At 35.5% G+C, this 18,884-nt stretch overlaps 1 protein-coding gene and 1 long non-coding RNA gene across 8 annotated transcripts in view; one reads left to right on the top strand and one right to left on the bottom strand.

Moving 5' to 3' along the window:
- Positions 1-18,884, bottom strand: part of ROBO1 (roundabout guidance receptor 1) — a 1,125,490-nt gene that overhangs the window by 868,239 nt on the left and 238,367 nt on the right. The window lies entirely within an intron of this gene.
- On the top strand, positions 1,854-18,738 carry LOC119867038. Its single transcript, XR_005382103.1, has 3 exons — positions 1,854-1,958; positions 11,828-12,002; positions 18,524-18,738. It is a non-coding gene; the product is annotated as an uncharacterized LOC119867038 (long non-coding RNA).

Raw genomic sequence — 18,884 nt, 5'->3', positions numbered from 1 at the left:
TGGGATTTAGAAAGAATGCTTTTATAATTTAGAAGCAATAATTTGGTGCTGTCTAATGAGAATCCAAAAGCCTTAAATGCATGTAATATTTTACTTTACTTGCTCTACTGTATTTGAAGACCATCTGATGGAGTGGTCTTCATGGGATGCTGCTGTCATTGCACTGACCGCCCTTGCTCTTATACAAGATTCTGAACTCTTGGTGAGGAACATTGACTTCTCAGCACTATCAACACAGTGTTGAGCTGGGTAGAGATACTAAATCTGTATTTGTTGAAAAAAAGACTGAGTGAGTGCTTTGGATAAAAATCAGATAATTTAGTAATCGTTTTGTCAGTAGAGTTAGTAAAAGTGCACTTTAATTCAAAAGAAATGAATTACTTAAAATAATGTATATGATTTGATCCTGCTTCCCTCTGATCTAAGTTAGTGATATTCATTTTAATTTTAAGTTAATAAACATGATCACATATATTGAAAAATGTTAGAATAAGTAATAGTACTTTACAGAAGATTAAATGTGAAAACCATAACTAGTTCTTATACCAATAAAGGTTAAAATACATTCAAATCAAGTTAGAAACTGGCCTTACTGAATATGCAACTTAGTATTTACTTCTGGTCTACTCCAAGGTACTTAAGGTTTATAAATGTAATTTACTTGTTTAAGAGGCACAGATCTTAGCTGTGGAATCAGTTGCTATTTTTAGCACAGTTTATTAATGCATTTAATCCTCATAATAAATCATCCCCATTTCACAGATGCAAAAAAAAGTGACACAGAGAGGTCATATATTTTATCCATTGTCAAACTGCTAAAAAACATAAACTGCAGATACGTTAGCAATGAATATGCTCCGAATGTAATGTGTTTCCTTCTCTCTAACACTTAGCTCTATGACTCTATTCTATCTCTAGTAAAATGCTGTCTGAAACTCAGCCTTTGAAGACAGCAGCTTGGAAGTCACTCTCAAAACCTTTTTCTCATATCCCACATCCACTTTATTGCAGGGCTTCAGTGGTTTCCTATTATCTACAAAATAGAGGGCAAAACTCTTAAGCAAAGTTCTTTCCCACTTTGATTCCCCCACCTCCACAACATCAAGTAGAGGATAGATTCTGGAACCACACAGCCTGGGCTTGAATTCCAGTGTTGATGCTTGACAGTCATGAGTTGTTAAAAAATAATTAGTATTCCTGGGGTGCCTGGGTGGCTCAGTTGGTTAAGCATCTGACTCTTGGTTTCAACACAGGTCATGATCTCGGGGTCCTGGGATCAAGCCCAGGGTTTGCACTCAGCGAGAAGTCTGCTCCAGGATACTCTCTGCCCCTCTCCCTGCTCTCTGTCTCTCAAAAACAAACAAACAAACAAACAAACAAACAAATATATATATATAAATTATTATTCCCTCAATGCCTCAGTTTCCTAATTTATAAAAAGTGCTGACATAGAAGGGATGTGGTGAGGATTCAAAAGTCTCAGAAGAATACCTAGCATTTAGAGAAGAACCACAAAATAATAGATATTCTTATAACTTTATTGTCCAATTATTACAGCTCTTTGTGCATAAACCTCCCAAATGCAAACAATTCTGGACTCCCTGCAGTTAAGTATATATCTTCTTTAATGTACAAAAGTAAATGTAGGGAAATACCTTTATACTTGGTGTTTCCATTATCTGGTAAACTCCTACTCTTCCTGCAAAATCTTTCCTGGCTACCCCAGAGACTGTTAGGCATGCATGTGTCTTCCGCTCTCCTAGAATAGTACTTTAATTAAAGTATCTGTCATAATGTATTGCAACCACTTCATTTTTACTGTCTGTGAACTCATTTCATCTCTCTGTCTCCAGGAAAATGTCTAATGTTCCAATACTCTTCGATGGCACAAAAGGCTAAATGAGCAAATGGACAGTGGAATAGCTCTTTATTTTATTCTTTATAAAACAATTTCACGAGTAAGTACTAACTCCTGGATTGTCCAGCAACATTTTCAGTAGGATGTCGGGGGCTCACCTATATCAATGACAGCTCCCAAATAGGTTTTTACCAGTACGTACAATACTTGGGATTGATGGATAATAGAGATGACAACCACAGTCTGACTTTCTGCTTCCTGGAGACCCTTTGTTTTATTTTCCCCCATCAGGAAAGGGTATAGACTGAGAGTATAGCTGAGGTTTGAGTTGACATCTTAATCTTCTTCATTTCCCTAATACCAGGGTTTGAAGTCTATGTCATTAAGAGAGCTTTAACTCTCAGCCTTCACCTCAGCCTTCTGGTGTCACCTGGCCTAAGGGCTTAATAGGTTCCTAAGCCCTTAAGTAAATAATTTAAGGAATTTACCATTCCTCTACTGAATGAATTTCAGAGGCCCATGGATAGGGCATCTCATTTGAACATTCATGATTCATTTCTCAACATTTAGCAATTGAGAAATTAATGAGAAATGATCATTGTATATTATTTTCCTTACGTAAAAAAGAGGAAAAGGAGAAGCGTAACTTTCCAGTTGTTTTAAAGATAGTACTATTTAAAATTGTAGAAAAACTGTGAAGATATTAAAAAGCCAGTAAAAACACAAAGTGACTAAGGAGTTAAAATGAGTCACCTAGTGGACATTATTACCTTCTATGGGACAGAAAGATTAATACTTACATATGTTAGCCCTTTCTGACTACAAAATAATCCATCCTCTGTTTTTTTTAACTAAAGAAAAATATAACAATATGTTAAAGTTAAAGAAAAGAAAAAAACCCTGAGAATTATCTACATCTATATAAAAATTAATAAATCTGTATAAATAAGACCAAAATGAATCTTTGAGTGACACAATTTGAATAATCTCAATATGGGATAATCTTAATATAATTAGCATGAAAGAAATACATTAATGTCCAATGTTCTTTGTTTCTCATGGCTTCACAAATAGGGATTTTATTTTCCCTTAAAATATCATCATATTACTAAAATGTATTTTTAAACATTTTAATAATTTATTCATGAGAGACACAGAAAAAGGCAGAGACACAGGCAGAGGGAGAAGCAGGCTCCCTCCAGGGAGCTTGATGCGGAATTCGATCCCAGAACCCTGGAATCACGATCTGAGCCAAAGGCAGATGCTCCACCACTGAACCACCCAGGCGCCTTAATGATAGGGACTTTAAATGACATTGCAAACAAATGTCTTCTTAAGGTTTCCATTGTTTCATAAAACAACCATATTCTTCAAAATAAAAATGATAAAAATCATAACCAAACAAAAATAACATTTTTCATGGTTTTTTAAAAATATGCGTTGCTATTTAAAAATTATACCATACAATATTTTGAACTTATTATTGGGGAAATAAAATCCTTTTGGTTTGGAAAACACTGTGATGAATTAATATCCTCAGACTGTTTTACAGAGCTCTAATTAACTGCTAAAGTCAATAAATACTATTCTATGAACCTAACGGACATACTCTGAAAATTAAGAAACCACCATCATTAAATCTTCTAAGAGTCATGTACTTGAAACAAAATAGATTTCTTAGTTTAGACCAAGATCTATATACACTATATACAATGACAAGGAAACCAGACTTAATTTGTTATGAATCACCCTTGGATGCTTTATGTCTAACTTTTGTAGAAATCAGTTAGCATATCCGTGATCCCCAAGATCCTATTGGATCTCCCTTTCCCATTTTCCATAATAATCAATAATGAAGAACAAATGGCTGTAGCCCTAAACATTTAGGCTTCATATTCAATATAGATAAGTAATCTTAAGTGATCTAACATACAATATTAGTATGTAATTTGCATGTGTATATTTAGTAAAAAATAAATCTGAAAAACTACACATGCAAGCAAGTACTAACATATATCGCTATGGGTGAAACTATCAGTCAAAAAAATTTTGTTCAAGAGGGATGCCTGGGTGGCTCAATGGTTGAGCATCTGCCTTCAGCTCACGGAGTGACCCTGTGGTCCTGGGATGGAGTCCCACATCGGGCTTTCCGCAGGGAGCCTACTTCTACCTTCCTCTGTGTCTCTACCTCTCTCTCTGCGTCTCTCATGAATAAATAAATAAAACCTTAAAAATTTTTTTTTGTAGAAGGATTTCAGACTTACAACTCAAGAGACATAACTGGCAATTCCAATTCTGAAGTCAAAAAAATATGGATTTAGCTCTTCCTTAACATGAGTTTGCATATATAGTATAAACATTAAAAATATGGACATAAAGGACAGGTCAATAATATCACAGATAATGATCAGAAAGAGTTCTATACTGTAAAGAAAATAGATAATACTTCTCTGTTGTCATTGTTCTTTTTTAAAGACAAAGTTCTACTCTACAAACAGTTTAACCAGATATTGATACCAAACTGCCTTTGTTTAGTCATAGCTTTCTTCTGGTTATGTGTAGGTTGTCTTCCCACCCCTCCCCCCCCCATGTGAGCAGCATATTTTCTTCGCCCACTCTCTCCGAAGTCACCATTCCTAGTGCGTGGCAGCGCAGTACAAGTACTCATGAGTATATTTCTGTAGGTGGAGATTTTACACAGTGTGTATTTCAAAGGAAGCATTCACACACTAAGGAAGAATGTGGCAAGTCTTCTAACAACTCATTTCTGATCTTTGAAGTGGTCTCCCTTAAGGACAGATCCAAATAATCAATTTTGCCTTGGTGCAAGGAGACTTTAAACCCCACTTAAAAATTGAGATGCCTCATTATTTGTTTTCATATTTTATTACGAGTTCATGCACCAGCCTAGGCTTAGACATTTTCTTCAATGTAAATGTTATTATATCATTTGCTATTAAAGGTTTTCAACACTTTTCTATCTTTACTGGGGAAAAAAATTTAAATTTTGGTATGGTATATGTGCTACTTCATATTTTGGCCTCCTAAAGGGATCTCTCGGCTGTCCTTGCCTTACAGTGTGTGCTCTGGTCAAACCCAAGCCATATAGTGCCCTCACTGGATCAGTACCTTTGTACATGCTATTCCTGTAATGACTCCCTTCCCCGGACCTCTCTGAGGTGGGTTCCCCCTCATCTAAGAAACTCACTTCACCTTCTGACACTAAATCTTTTCTGAACTATTTCAGTTGTTTTGACCACTCTCCTTAGGCACATATATGTTTAAGAAAGAAGAGCCAAAGGTGCCTGGCTGGCTCAGTCTGAGGAGCATGTGACTCTTCATCTTGGGAACATGAATTCAAGGCCCACACCAGGTGCAGAGATTACTTAAAAACTAAGTAAAATAAAACTGAAGGAGGAGGAGGAGGGACACCTGGGTGGCTCAGTGGTTGACCATCTGCCTTCAGCTCAGGTCATGATCCCAGGGTCCTAAGATCAAGCCCCCTATTTCCCTTTGCCTATGTCTCTGCCTCTCTCTTTGTCATGAGTAAATAAGTACAATCTTAAAAAAGATTGTACTTATTTACTCATGACACTGAGAGAGAGAGAGACAGACAGAGAGAGACAGGCAGAGGGAGAAGCAGGCTCCATGCAGGGAGCCTAACGTGGGACTCGATCCCGGGGCTCCAAGATCATACCCTGGGCTGAAGGCAGCGCTAAACCACTGGGCCACCAGGGCTGCCCAAATAAATAAAATCTTTAAAGGAGGAGGAGGAGGAAAAAAGCCCACACAGATACCTAAGAAGTGAAAAAGAGAAAGTGAAAAGAGCTAGAGTAAAGGAGGGGGTGAGGAGTCCAGTTGCTGGTTAAAAACCTTTCTGGGGTTATTCAGGCTGACCTGAATTACAATTACAAAGGCAATTACAAAAAGTCTTTACCCAGCATCCTGCAACGGGGAAAGCTGCCCTCCTCACACCAGACTTAGTACACAGCTGATGCACCGGCACTGCCTAAAGGGACTTGCAACCAATGGCTCAGCCTCTCTGGCTGGCATAGTGCTCCTTGCATATTTGTGTCCCTAGGCTGGGCTCCTTCATCCAGAGACCTATTTGAGGTGAAATCTTCAGCTGAGGCCTCCTTCAGTGCCTCTCCCTTAGCCTCCTTTCTGAGGGGTCTGGGGTCTGCAGAGAAGAAGGAGAATTCTTGATACTTCCTCCGCTCTTAGTACTCTGTCACTCTTCTCTTCTACAGCTCTCTACCCACTCCATCTCCTTCTCATAGAACCACCTGAGCCTTTTGCTTAGGGCTCCCTTAATGATTCCATGGCCCCCAGGTCTATGCAGATCCATGCTGTTCAATGGGAGAAAACCGAAAGGGAGGGATGGAGAGGCACTTTCTCCAGTTCCAGCCTCATGCTTGTATTACCTCTGTAAGTTATCAAAGACTTGACTATGAACTTTCACTTTTGGCTTACTGATTAAATTAACTATTCTAACACTTAGAAATTCAGCCCATCGTGCTCAGCTGAGCTCTTGACAGTAGGATGGTAAGACAGCAATGGCTTCCAGGAACCTTCTGTACAATTTGGAGAGGGCAATAAATGGAGAAGCAGTAGAACTGCCTATGAAATTTTACCCTGGCTCTCAATGTCATGGATCACTGTTGCCAGTAATTGATTTGCTCAATTCATGACATTCTAGAGTCTTTAGCAAATACATAAAAAACTGGAGAGCAAAGTTGAAAGAGTGACAAAAAATTGATGGAATTGTTTATTCTTTTTCCCAGTAAGATAGGTACCCTATATTTACTTTGGCCATTTTTTGGGGGGAGTGAATCAGTTTAGAGTTCTGATGGAATCTTTCTTCTATAGGGCAAGTGAGGTAGTAAGATGCGGAAAAATACAATGGCTAGGTTTTCTTAGAAAATGATTGAATCTTGGGATCCCTGGGTGGCGCAGCGGTTTGGCGCCTGCCTTTGGCCCAGGGCGCGATCCTGGAGACCCGGGATCGAATCCCACGTCGGGCTCCCAGTGCATGGAGCCTGCTTCTCCCTCTGCCTCTCTCTCTCTCTCTGTGACTATCATAAATAAATAAAAATTTTAAAAAAAAAATTTAAAAAAAAAAGAAAATGATTGAATCTTAAAGATTTTATATTTTATATCTGTATTTTATATTATGAAAGCCAAAAAAGAGAAATTACCAGATTCCTAGAAAAAATAAGGAAGGAGGTATAGTGATCCGAACCCTGCATGGACAGTTAAGCCTGCCCTGGCCCTAGTGTTTTCAATGATAGGTTTGCAACTTGAAAATGGCTGTTCACATGAACAGGGGAATGGGCACTTGCTTTAAGGCATCTGCCAATACCTACAGCAGTAGTGAGAATAGAGGCCATTAAATTCTAGCCTAAATACTCTAGGCCAGCTGTTATTTTTCAACTGTCACTCACATTTGACGTTTCTTCAAAATATAGGGTATACCAGATATCCTACCTGTCAAAAAGACTACAGCTTGGAGACCCCTGAATTTGAACTGGGACATGTTTTGCCCCACAAAAGAGGTAGTAGAGTGCAATCTAGAGTTACATATTTAAACTTCTGTAAACCATTTATGAGTTATTTTTTCCATAAACTTGGCAAAGATATTTATCTTAACATTGCATGAAGTAGCATGAGACCCACAACTTAGAAGCTCTTTAATTCCACCTGGAATTAAAATATGTATTTGGGAAACTGATATAATAGTTCCAAAATAACTTTTCAATGAAAAGTCACATGACCAAATCCTCAAGACTATTATTATTATTAAAATTCCTGGTTGCAAGTCCTTGACAGTCATTTCAAGCCAGAAATTTCGTGCTCAAATCAATATTAATTTGAGTAACTAGATATTTTAAAGTATAAAATAAATCCAATGTACTAATATGCAAATGCAAAATTTTTGGAAGACAACAGGTGTCAGGTATTATCTAAGTCAGGGCTTTAGTAAACAGATCTGGAATTGAATGACTACAATGGGAGAGAATTGCTGAAGAGAGTAAGAAAATGTACGATATTATGACAATGATTCAAGAGCACAGGCTTCTTGGCTTTATGGGCCATACATACACACTTCCTCTTTTACTACTTAAAATTCAGAAATACATTTCCTACAAAAACATGAAACATTATTTTGGATTTAAAACTTTATAAGTCCAAACACAAAAACAGCACTTAAGGGCTATACTGTATAATTTATAATATGTATTAAATCTCTACACTGAACATTTTAAAAAATATTGATAGATTTAAGCTAAAATTTTAAAAATTGATATGCTAGGACCTGATGATATCTGTAGACATCTATGTATATATAATTTCTTTTATAAACATATTTTTTATATACAAAATTTAATTTCTGAAAGGATCAAATTAACCAGTGCTTTCTGGTCACTCAGTGTTTTTTCTTTTAATTTAAAAATATCTGAAAATATGTTGAAAATAAATTTTACATCAATTTAATAGAGGATTTAAAATCAAAACAATTATGAACTTCACACTGAAGATTAGTTTGAAGATCATGGCAGAAATTATGAAATTCTTAGTCTTGTGTACATGTGGCTTTTTGGGTTCATTACTCTAAAAGTCATACAAGATCTACACTTTGATTTAAAAAACCCATGAAAAATAGCAGCTGAATACCATAAAACACAAACTTTGGACTGCTCCAAAAATTGTTCCCAAGTTTTTTTTTCCCCTCCATGCTTCACACTTTTTTTCAGCAGACAGCCGAATTTAAAGGTGAGTTTTTTTGTTTTTTAAAGGTGAGTTTTAAATATAAAGTCAGCATGAAACTTACATGAAAACTTAGAGAAACAGTCAAAATAAAAGAGCGAAAAAAAGAAAAAGCCACATGAAGACTGTAAATCATCCAAAAATCACTAAAATTATTCCTTTAAAGAAATAATTCTTTTTAGCTTCAATAAAGTATTACAATTAAAAAAAAAGAAAAGAAAAAGGGCCTTTAAGAAAAGATATATTTAAAAAAAGAGGAAGATGGAAGGAAGGGCAAATTTTAAGACAAAATAAAAGGATGAGAGGGGAGCTAACACAGTTAAAATAAAAAACAGCTCTACTCCAAGGGCAGAAGTGAAAGGTGTAAAGAGAGGAATCAAGAGAAGACAGCACAGATTCAGCATACTCAAGTGTGAGGAACTCACACAAAGCGAAATGAAAAAACAAAAGTGTATAGTTATGCGGGACATTATAGAAGGGAAAGACAACATACATTCAACATTCGCATGATTGGTTGTCATAAAAAATGGTACAAAAATATAAAGGAACAGAAAATAATAAAAAAAAAACAGGCAAGATACAAACTTTCATTAAATGAGCACCTGAATCTACAGATCCAAAGAAAACAGATATTCCAGAAAAAATTTACATGAAATGAATACTCTGTGGATCTTTGACCTGGAACCCCATATATCCTCATGGCTAATTCATCCACATTGGTGCAGGAGGGCTTGGTTCTCATCCCAAGGAGTCGAAGAATCTCGGAACAGCAGCACAGCCAGCAGAGTGACAGAAGTTTATTAAGCAGAGACACAGAGAAAGCTCTCAGAAGTGAGAGAGGTCCCAACAGGGTTGCCACTGGGGGGGGTTTTATGGTCCATCTTTTATGAGAACCTGACAGGGAATTTGGTAAATTTCTTATCAATATCAGAGTGGATTTGTAAATTTGTCTATAGTTAGACCAAACCCAGTGGACTTGTAACCATAATAGTAACAAACAAGACGCTTTTGTAAATATCAGGAGCCCAAACAAGGTGTTCCCTTCTCCCAGGTTAATATCTCCTGCATAATATTTCTCAACATCTGGGGCTTCTGTGAGCCAAGTCAGGTAGCCCAGGGCCTTGAGATTGTGTTGTCTTGGTTTGAGAGGGAACTATGGACACCTTAATGACATATTTCTTTGTGGTCTGGTGAATTTCTGTGATTACTAAGAAGCCATTAAAGGGGGGATACTCCCTAACATTTTGGAGCTAGGGAGCAAGGTTTACTTTTCTGTTTTACTGTCTTATCTCTGTTTCCTTGGGGTGGGTAGGAGCCTGACTCTGAGGCCTTTCCCTTATCTTTCTCTGTCTAGTGCCCTCTGCCCCTAACTCATTCCTACAACATAACCCCAGTAAGAAGTCTTCCCTAATGATCCTTCATCAAACAGCATCACCACTTACAGCTGATTCATGATTCCAATACTGTTTTTACATTTTTTCCCCAAAGTACTGAGCACTATCTGACATGAGAAGGATAGATAGATAAATAGACAGACATATAGGCAGATAGATATTTGCTTATCATCTTTCTCCTCAATTAAAAAGTATGCTCCAAGAAGCCAGCCTTTTCCTCCTTACACTATTATATCACCAGCAGCTATGCTTGTACATCACAGGTATTTAAGTAAGGATTTTTTGAACAGATAAATTAAATTTAATACTTTTAGTAAATAAAGAAGCATACAGTAATCTGGGCAGAAATGGGAAGATTACATTCAAGAGGGAAATTTATATTGAGCTGAATTTTCCAGAGTAATATTTGATTAAAGACAGAGAAGCGAGGAAATACTTACCCGAAGTGCATCCTGGCAATTTGCTTCTTGACGATAGATAGGAATTTACAAAAATGTTTAGGCAATACATAAAGAAATTAAACATTTCAAAAATGAAATCCTGGTAAAAAAATTGGGGTAACCTATTTAAAACAAATCTAAGGCTAAGCAACAGTACAAATTATGATTATAGAATACAGTGGGAATGTTATAAAGACACTATGAACATATTAATCAAATTCATGATAATTAAGATAAAGGGGAGGAAAGGTTATGTGCAAAGGTCCTGATTTCTGTCATCCATTGCTGGGAACTCGTACTATCTAAATTTGAAATATGAGGTTAAAATGATTGACTTTTTTGATGGGCATTAAGGAGAGCACTTGATATAATGAGGACTGAGTGTTGTGTGCAACTCATAATCTCTAAACTCTACTTTTGAAACGAATAATATACTATATGTTAATTGACTTCAAATTTAAAAAAGCTTGAATTTTTGAAAAGTTTTTCATAATCTTGTTTTCTTTAGTTTTAGAGGCATTTAGTTTTGGGAACTTATATTCCATTTGTTTCTTTGTTTCTGTATGTTTATGTTTCTGTATGTTTATGTGGCTCTATTCTTCCAATTATCTATATTGCTAACAATGTCTCAGTTTTCTCAGCTATTAAATGGGGATAACAATAGGCTTAATAATAAAAATGTGATAATTATAATAATTACTAATGTAATACTAGCACTAATTGCATAGGGGAGTAGGAAGATGAAATAATTGATACAATGTAAAGACTCAAAACCTGGTCCGGCTATTATCTATTTGTATAATATGCATGTTAAAGATGATAGTTTATTTTTTTTATTTTTTTAAAGATTTTATTTATTTATTCATGAAAGACACACACACACACACACAGAGGCAAAGACACAGGCAGAGGGAGAAGCAGGCTCCATGCAGGGAGCCCTATGTGGGACTCGATCCCGGGACTCCAGGATCATGCCCTGGGCCAAAGGCAGGTGCTAAACCGCTGAGCCACCCAGGGATTCCCAAGATGATAGTTTATTAAGAGGATGATTTAATAACAGTGAAACTAAATCTTTGCTGCTTAATTTTTTATGTAATGAGCACTTATTATTTTTGTAAATATGAAGAGTATAAATTATGTTATTAACTAAACAATAAGTAGAAAAATTTCACTGTTTCATTGCAGTAGGTGATAATTATATTTATTCCTGCATAATATCTGTCATAGAGAAAGTACACTAAGGTGTGTATATATTTTTTATTTTGTTTCTTTCTAAATATAATTCTATTTAAACCCATATAATGATTTCCAAAGCTAGTTGTGTACTACTTCCCCAACTTTAAATTTTTCTTTTCTTTCTCTTACAGAAAATTTATTCGTAAACAACAGCCCTATGCTCTCTAAAATGTCAGTGTCTTAAGGACAACCACCTGTATTTAAAATATTTTCCTTTAGTCATTATTAATGGGTAAATGGAGAAGTAGGAGATTGAAGAGCTCAAGCTGTAAACAAAGCAGTGTTTGGAAAGACTTCTAAAATATGGTGAGGCTGCCACCTTTGAACAGACCCTCTTTCTCAGCAAGGGTAAAGCAATACTGAGCTGACATCGTTCAGCTAGTCTTCCTACTCATGATTAAATAATCCTTGAGGATGTATAATGAGCAAATTCTTTTATTTCTTCAAAATTGAATTTCAAATTCACTACCAAAGTCTCCTATGTTTTTTTTATTTTTCTTTAACCTAGAACCATTTATATATGCTTATAATTTAAAACATACATGACATTAAATACCTCACCACATGAACTTATCAACCTATAAAATAATGCTGTTTTTACTTGGTGTTTATTCTTGTAATTATGGTTAACTGAAGAGTGTTGATTGTAACTAATTAAAACCAAGAGTAACACCCATACTATTATCTTTTATAAATGAGATAGTATTCATTCGGACCACATGTGCATCATAAAGATAACAATAATACTGCTAAATATTAAATCAATGACATTTATTCATGATAGAGAATAAAACTGGCTATTTCCCTGAAACTGCAAATGAACAACAAAAAAAATCTTGGGACATGTTGCCCTCTAGTGGAATTTTTAAAAGACACAGTTGAATTATATTCGGTGCCCTTCCATTACTTGAAATACAAAGTTTATCCAATACAAATGTTAACACAGATTAACTTCTTTCTTTTAAATGATAGGTATTATAAAATACTTTCATCAATTTTTGTAATTGACAGGTTTTATTCTAAAAATTCAAAAATTGTTAAAAAAAAAAGTCTCTCCTAGCCATTAAAAACCAAGAAGGTGTGATTTCACATAAAATGAAAAGTAGAAACAAGAAACTCAGGCATATAATTTCATTTTCTTAGGATTTTTGCCCAGGAATGCTATCCAAGCTGATACTGTAAAACTATCCTCAGAAACTCATCTCTCTACAGCTTAGGATGACTAAAGGGTATTTTAGTTTCTTGGTGGAAAACCGTAACTTGAAAAGCCTATTATATCAACAAATAAGAAATAGCATTCATAGAAATATGAAAGGAGTAATTTTAAGAAGCATCTTGTGCCACCTTTTGATTTGTTTTCAAAGTATTTTATTGTGCTCTAGTTCCATCACATTATTTTTTTTCAGTTTATAGCTTCAATACATATTGATAAAGATACATTTTCCTAAGTTACTGTCTAGGATAAAAGAGGTGAATGCAGAAGAGTATATAAAGTATCTTCTATTTCTGATGGGCATTTTAAAATGTTATCATTAATTTACAAGTTCACATCATTTTTTGATCCCTGCTTCAACCTTACTATTGCTTATCTCTTACAATAGTTAATTTAAGCACAGATGTGTTTAGAATACAAATACTCTTCAAGAATTTGTGCAGAGTCCTTTCCCTAAAAAACAGTTTTAAAATATGGTAGCACAATTAATTGTGCATTAAATGTTTGTGACTTCACTTACCCTATGAAACATTATACAACAAATATTTAGTCAACTATATTTCTTATTTACTCATTAACAAATACTTCCATTTCAAAACCAATCTTTAAAAGCAATTTAAGCTAGGGAATTTATAAGACAATCAAGAAGTTATAAATAAAATAAAATTAGCCCTGAGCTATTGAAAGAATGATAAATATATCTGTAATGCATACTGAAGTTGAAAATGACCTAAACTTGTATATAAGAAAAATCTATCCAATCATTTAATTCCTCAGTTCACTTTTTTAGTTCATTTTGTCCTTTTTTTTTTTTTTTTTTTTTTGGAAGTAGATGGGGTATATTTATTTTTTCTTATAATCATTTTCGTTTCATATTTTCACATTACAGAAATGTAATGTATGATTACATACTTATGATTAAGTGCTCACAGTTCTCTTTATTCAGTTTATAATTAAGATCAGTGACCACAAGCAAATAATTAAACACAGATATGATTAGTAATCTCTCTTAAAAGTAAAACATCAATAAAATAAAGAAATAAATATTGTGTTATGGTTATGTGAGTTTAGCCATGGGACATGTCAAATAATTTCATTAAGTACAAAAGAACAGAGCTTTTGGTGGACCTGGCAAGTTTTAATTTGTCTTCAGTGAGTAGCTGGGCTTAATTTCTCATTTTCCACTTCCTTTGCCCCTGTAATGGTCCGGCAAGACCTTGACCATACTTTCCCCTCCTCCCTGGTTGCTTCTGGCTCCATATCATTTTTTCCAGCAAAATCTGACATGAACCCCATCACTAATATAAGTTAAAGTTCTATTATTCAAACTACCTTCAGAAAGTGTTTTTTTTTTTTTTCCATTAACAGATTTTTAAGTGGGAAGGGAAGAAAGGGAATAATTGTGAGGTCTATATTCAAATAAGCTGAGAACCTCCATGTGCTTTACCATAGTTTTCTACTTAGAACACTTCTAGAGAAGTTAAATATTAAAGGAGGATAATGGGCTAATACTTCATCAGTGTCAAGGTCCTATGCATTACCAATGCATTTCTGTAAGAGGATTCTAGCAAAAAAACAGGCCTATGAGGTGAAATTTAAAGAGACCATCTCCAACTAGCCACGCTATACTGGTGTACTTAAAATATGTCTTTCTGTCTCTGTCTCTGTCTCTCTCTGTGTATCTCTCTCCTTCCTCACATCACACCACCCATCCACATGCCCTAAAAAATGATATACATTTGGCTAATTTTTGGAGACAACATGCCTCCAAAGCAAGGTTTGGCAAGCCACAGCATAGCCCTTCACCTCTTTCGGTAAATACATTTTTACTGGCATTGTCATACTCTTATTTATGATTGCCTGTGTCTGCATTCCTGTTACAATTGTGGAGTTGAAAGGTTTTGTCACAGACTGTATGGTTCACAGAGCCTAAAAGATTTACAGAAAACATTTGTCCAGCTCTGCTCTAAAGTATTTTTGTTTTCTCAACCAGTACATGAAGCTCTCCATCAATGACTTTTTCACTGACTTGACACAGTTCTAGAGATCCTGGTTTTCATGTTCCAGAACAGAGCAGAGAAGGCTAATTCTTGGCACTGATATCCTCTAGGGAAATACAGTATGAAAGCAAAATCTGATACCATGACTCTTCAAGCTAATAATACTGATGACCCTTAGAATAGAGTGACTCCATGCCAATTTGTTCATTCTGTCAATGGACAGAGCAGCCATGCAGATCAAATGAGGTGAAAGAAAAGCAGTCAGCTATTTTCTCTCCATTCCAATCCAAATTTTTAGGATAAAGTAGGATGAAATTTTCACATGTCCATCAAATTCAGTTAAAGGGTTAGTTTTTTAGTCTGTAGTCATTAAATTCTTTTCCATATGGTGTTCATATTAGTTAGGCAAGAAGTATTCTTTTTTTTAAGATTTTATTTATTTATTTATTTATTTATTTATTTATTTATTTATTTATGATAGAGAGAGAGAGAGAGAGAGGCAGAGATACAGGCAGAGGGAGAAGCAGGCCCCATGCCACAAGCCCGATGCCGGACTCAATCCCGGGACTCCAGGATCACGTCCTGGGCCAAAGGCAGGCGCCAAACCACTGAGCCACCCAGGGATCCCCGGCAAGAAGTATTCTTAATGCCACCATTGCAGATACATATACATTAGTTAGGCCAGCAGTATTCTAAATGCAACCATTGCAGATACACACACATACACACTCACACACACACACACACATATATGTAAATTTTTTACAAACCCAATCTCTCTTTATCTCAGATACACATAGATATGTATATCTATGTATATACATATATGATGTTTTTCACAAACCCAATCTCTATTTTCTTAAGTCTCTCAAGATACATGTTTTCAAGACCATGCAACTACCACTTACTAATAATGATTATTTCCATTTCAACTATATGCAACAATTTTCTTTTTTCCTTCAGTTGTGTCTAGGAAATATGCACAATTGTTTTAGGTAACATTACACTATATTGAGTTTAAAAGGTAAGGCTGGACATAGCTACTTGAATCAGCTAGCTCCAACTGTAACACACATCTGTGTAGAGACAGCATAGTCCTTTGCTTACCTTCTATGAATGAAGCTAGTAAAACTCAGGGGAATAAAGCATGATGCTGTCCCATGATACAGAAGCTCTCATAAAACAGGGAAGCTGATGTTGAGTACCCTCAGCTAAGTGACTTCAACACTTCTTCATTTATCCCGTCTCTATAAAGAACAAAATCATAAAAGCCCCCACCGGTGCAGAAGATGTGTGTAGAGGGAGTGACATCATACAGTAAGATGAAGAAATAAGTGAAAAAGCAGCAACTACCAAAGCATGTTTATAACTTCATGATTGTTTCAGGGAAATCTGTTTTCAGTCTATTGTATAAAATCATGATAAATGGAAGCATGTTTTTCCCATCGTCTTTGAAGACAATGGTCATTATCTGGATTTGTCTATAAAAACTGAGTAATTGTAATCTGTTCAACAAAGATGCCTTTCAGTTGGGATAAACTTTAAGAGAATGGCCATCTTATGGTTGGTGAAGGAAGTTTTATGTTTTTATAACCAAAATTTACCAGCTTTACTTTTACAAGGCAGAGGAGTTTGCTCTGGAGTGATAGAACGTCAAAGGCCTGGATTCCTTGAGGTCTTATAAAACTGTGTCTTTACATAAGCCAATAAGTGATGTTGCTCTAAGAATTCTGAAGACTTTTTAAATATTTATTTATTTATTCATTTATTTGAGAGAGAGCAACAGAGAGAGAAAAAGGGAGCAAGCCAGGGTATGTGAGTGGGGGGGAGGGGCAGAGTGAGAGAATCTCCAAGCAGAATTCCTGCTAAGAGCGGAGCTCCATATGGGTTTCCATCCCGGGACCCATGAGATCATGACCTGGACTGAAACCAGGAGTAGGAAGCTTAACTGACTGAGCCATTCAGGTGCCCCTAGGTCATATGTTTAATATCAAAGATGAAATAAACATTATAATAGTCACATATAAGAATCTACCAGTTAAATTTAGACATAACATTATAATGGTATTGAGTCAATTATATTAATTCTACTGAACATTATATATGGAAAAAATTATATATATTTTTTTATCTATCCCTTGATTTTGTGAGGTAAATTTTATTACCCTCTGGGCATAAACTTTTATGGAAATATTTTTGGCTAAATATCTGCTAATTAAATGAGAAAATATTAGCAAATGTCCAGATTGTAATATAAGTGTGCAAACATATTTTCATATTTTTGTTAAAAACAAAATGTAGGGATGCCTGGGTGGCTCAGCAGTTGAGCATGATCTGGAGTTCCTAGATCAAGTCCCACATCAGGCTCCCTGTGAGGAGCCTGCTTCTCCCTCTGCTTGTGTCTCTGCCTTCTCTCTGTGTCTCTTATGAATAAATAAATAAAATCCTTAAAATAACATTGTAAAATGCTAAAAAACGATCTATTTTCTGATCATTTTTCCTGTGAAGAATGCATTATTATAGGACCTGAAACCAAAAAAAAAGTTTCAAGGTATCTTTTTCTAAACTTGAGAATTGGAAAGAAAACTAAATCTGTTTAGTTTAAATTCCACTAAATGTGGAATGCCTGCATTCTCCCAATAAAAAATTTGAGTGAATTATTTTCAATGACTATTACTGATAGATTATTCCATGCTGTTTCAGGTAACAATCAAAGGGATCGTAATATGAATGGATATTTATCTGTTAATTGTCTTAAGCATACTGGAATGGATAATACAGATTCCACATTTCATGCTGTCTTCCCAGAGTTCTGTTCAAAATTTTGTTCTTATTTCCTGCTTCCCCAGACAGACACCCACAACTGCAACAATTTTACCAATGATACCAAATCTTTAGTAAGACAAAGTAGCTTTTGTGTGTATATGTATGCATCTCTGTGTGTGTGTGCACGTGCACGTGTGTGCATGTGTACTCAAGATGCTTGACAGGGCATCTGAAATTCTGGTGTAACTTTCTATATACACAAACTGTTACATAATTGTAATAGAAAGTATTTTTATTTTATTTCATTTTTTGTATTTTATTTCATTTTTTAAAGAGTGCTTTTTAAAGATTTTATTTATTTATTAGAGAGAGAGACAGCACATGCAAGAGAGAAAGAGAGGAAGAGAGCAAGAGCAGGAGCAGAGAAAGAGGGAGAAGGAGAGGGAAAAACAGACTCCCCGCTGAGCAGGGAGCCCAGTGTGGGGCTCGATCCCTGGACCCTGGGATCATGACCTGAGCCAAAGGCAGATGCCTAACCAATTAAGCCCACCCAGGCACCCTGGCACTTCATATTTTATAGCTCTTAAAATACTTTACAGGTGCTAACAGTATTTCCCTATAATAACTTTTTGAATATTCAATCCCTGAAAATGATGTTATTTTTTAATGATGTTATTTTGAAATGAACTCTTGTATAATTCACTATTGAGATGGAACTCGTGTTAATTTGCTACATAAAAAGTCATTGTTAACTGAAAAATTCACCTCTACATGAAGACATTCTGATTTATTAAATGTCTTTCTATATGTTTTTCTTTTCTTTTAATTAACTTTCTTGTTCTGTTCAGATCCTCTTCAGTCTTCTAGAAAAGAACAAGGAGGGACAGTGAAGGAGGAGAAGAAGAATGAGAGAAGACAGAGCAGGAAGAAAAGAAAGAGGAAAGAAAGGGAGAAAGAAAAGAGGTAGGGATTTTACCCTGGCCTTCAAATACTGGTGGTCTGGAGGAAAACGAATGAAATGACAGCCTAATATCAAGGGGGCTGGCTACTTTAATTCAGAATAGGGTCATCAACTATCATGGTCATCAGCCTAACAGTCTCTCTACTAGAGAACAGGTGGAAGAGGAAAAATAAATATGAAAAGGACACACAAACTTTTGCCATTCATTTTTTTTCCTCCAGCAAACAAATGACAATAACATAAGAGGA

Source organism: Canis lupus, chromosome 31 (genome assembly GCF_011100685.1).
Source record: "Canis lupus familiaris isolate Mischka breed German Shepherd chromosome 31, alternate assembly UU_Cfam_GSD_1.0, whole genome shotgun sequence".
Classification (NCBI taxonomy): Eukaryota; Metazoa; Chordata; class Mammalia; order Carnivora; family Canidae; genus Canis; species Canis lupus.
This window is presented reverse-complemented; position numbering and strand designations above follow the sequence as displayed.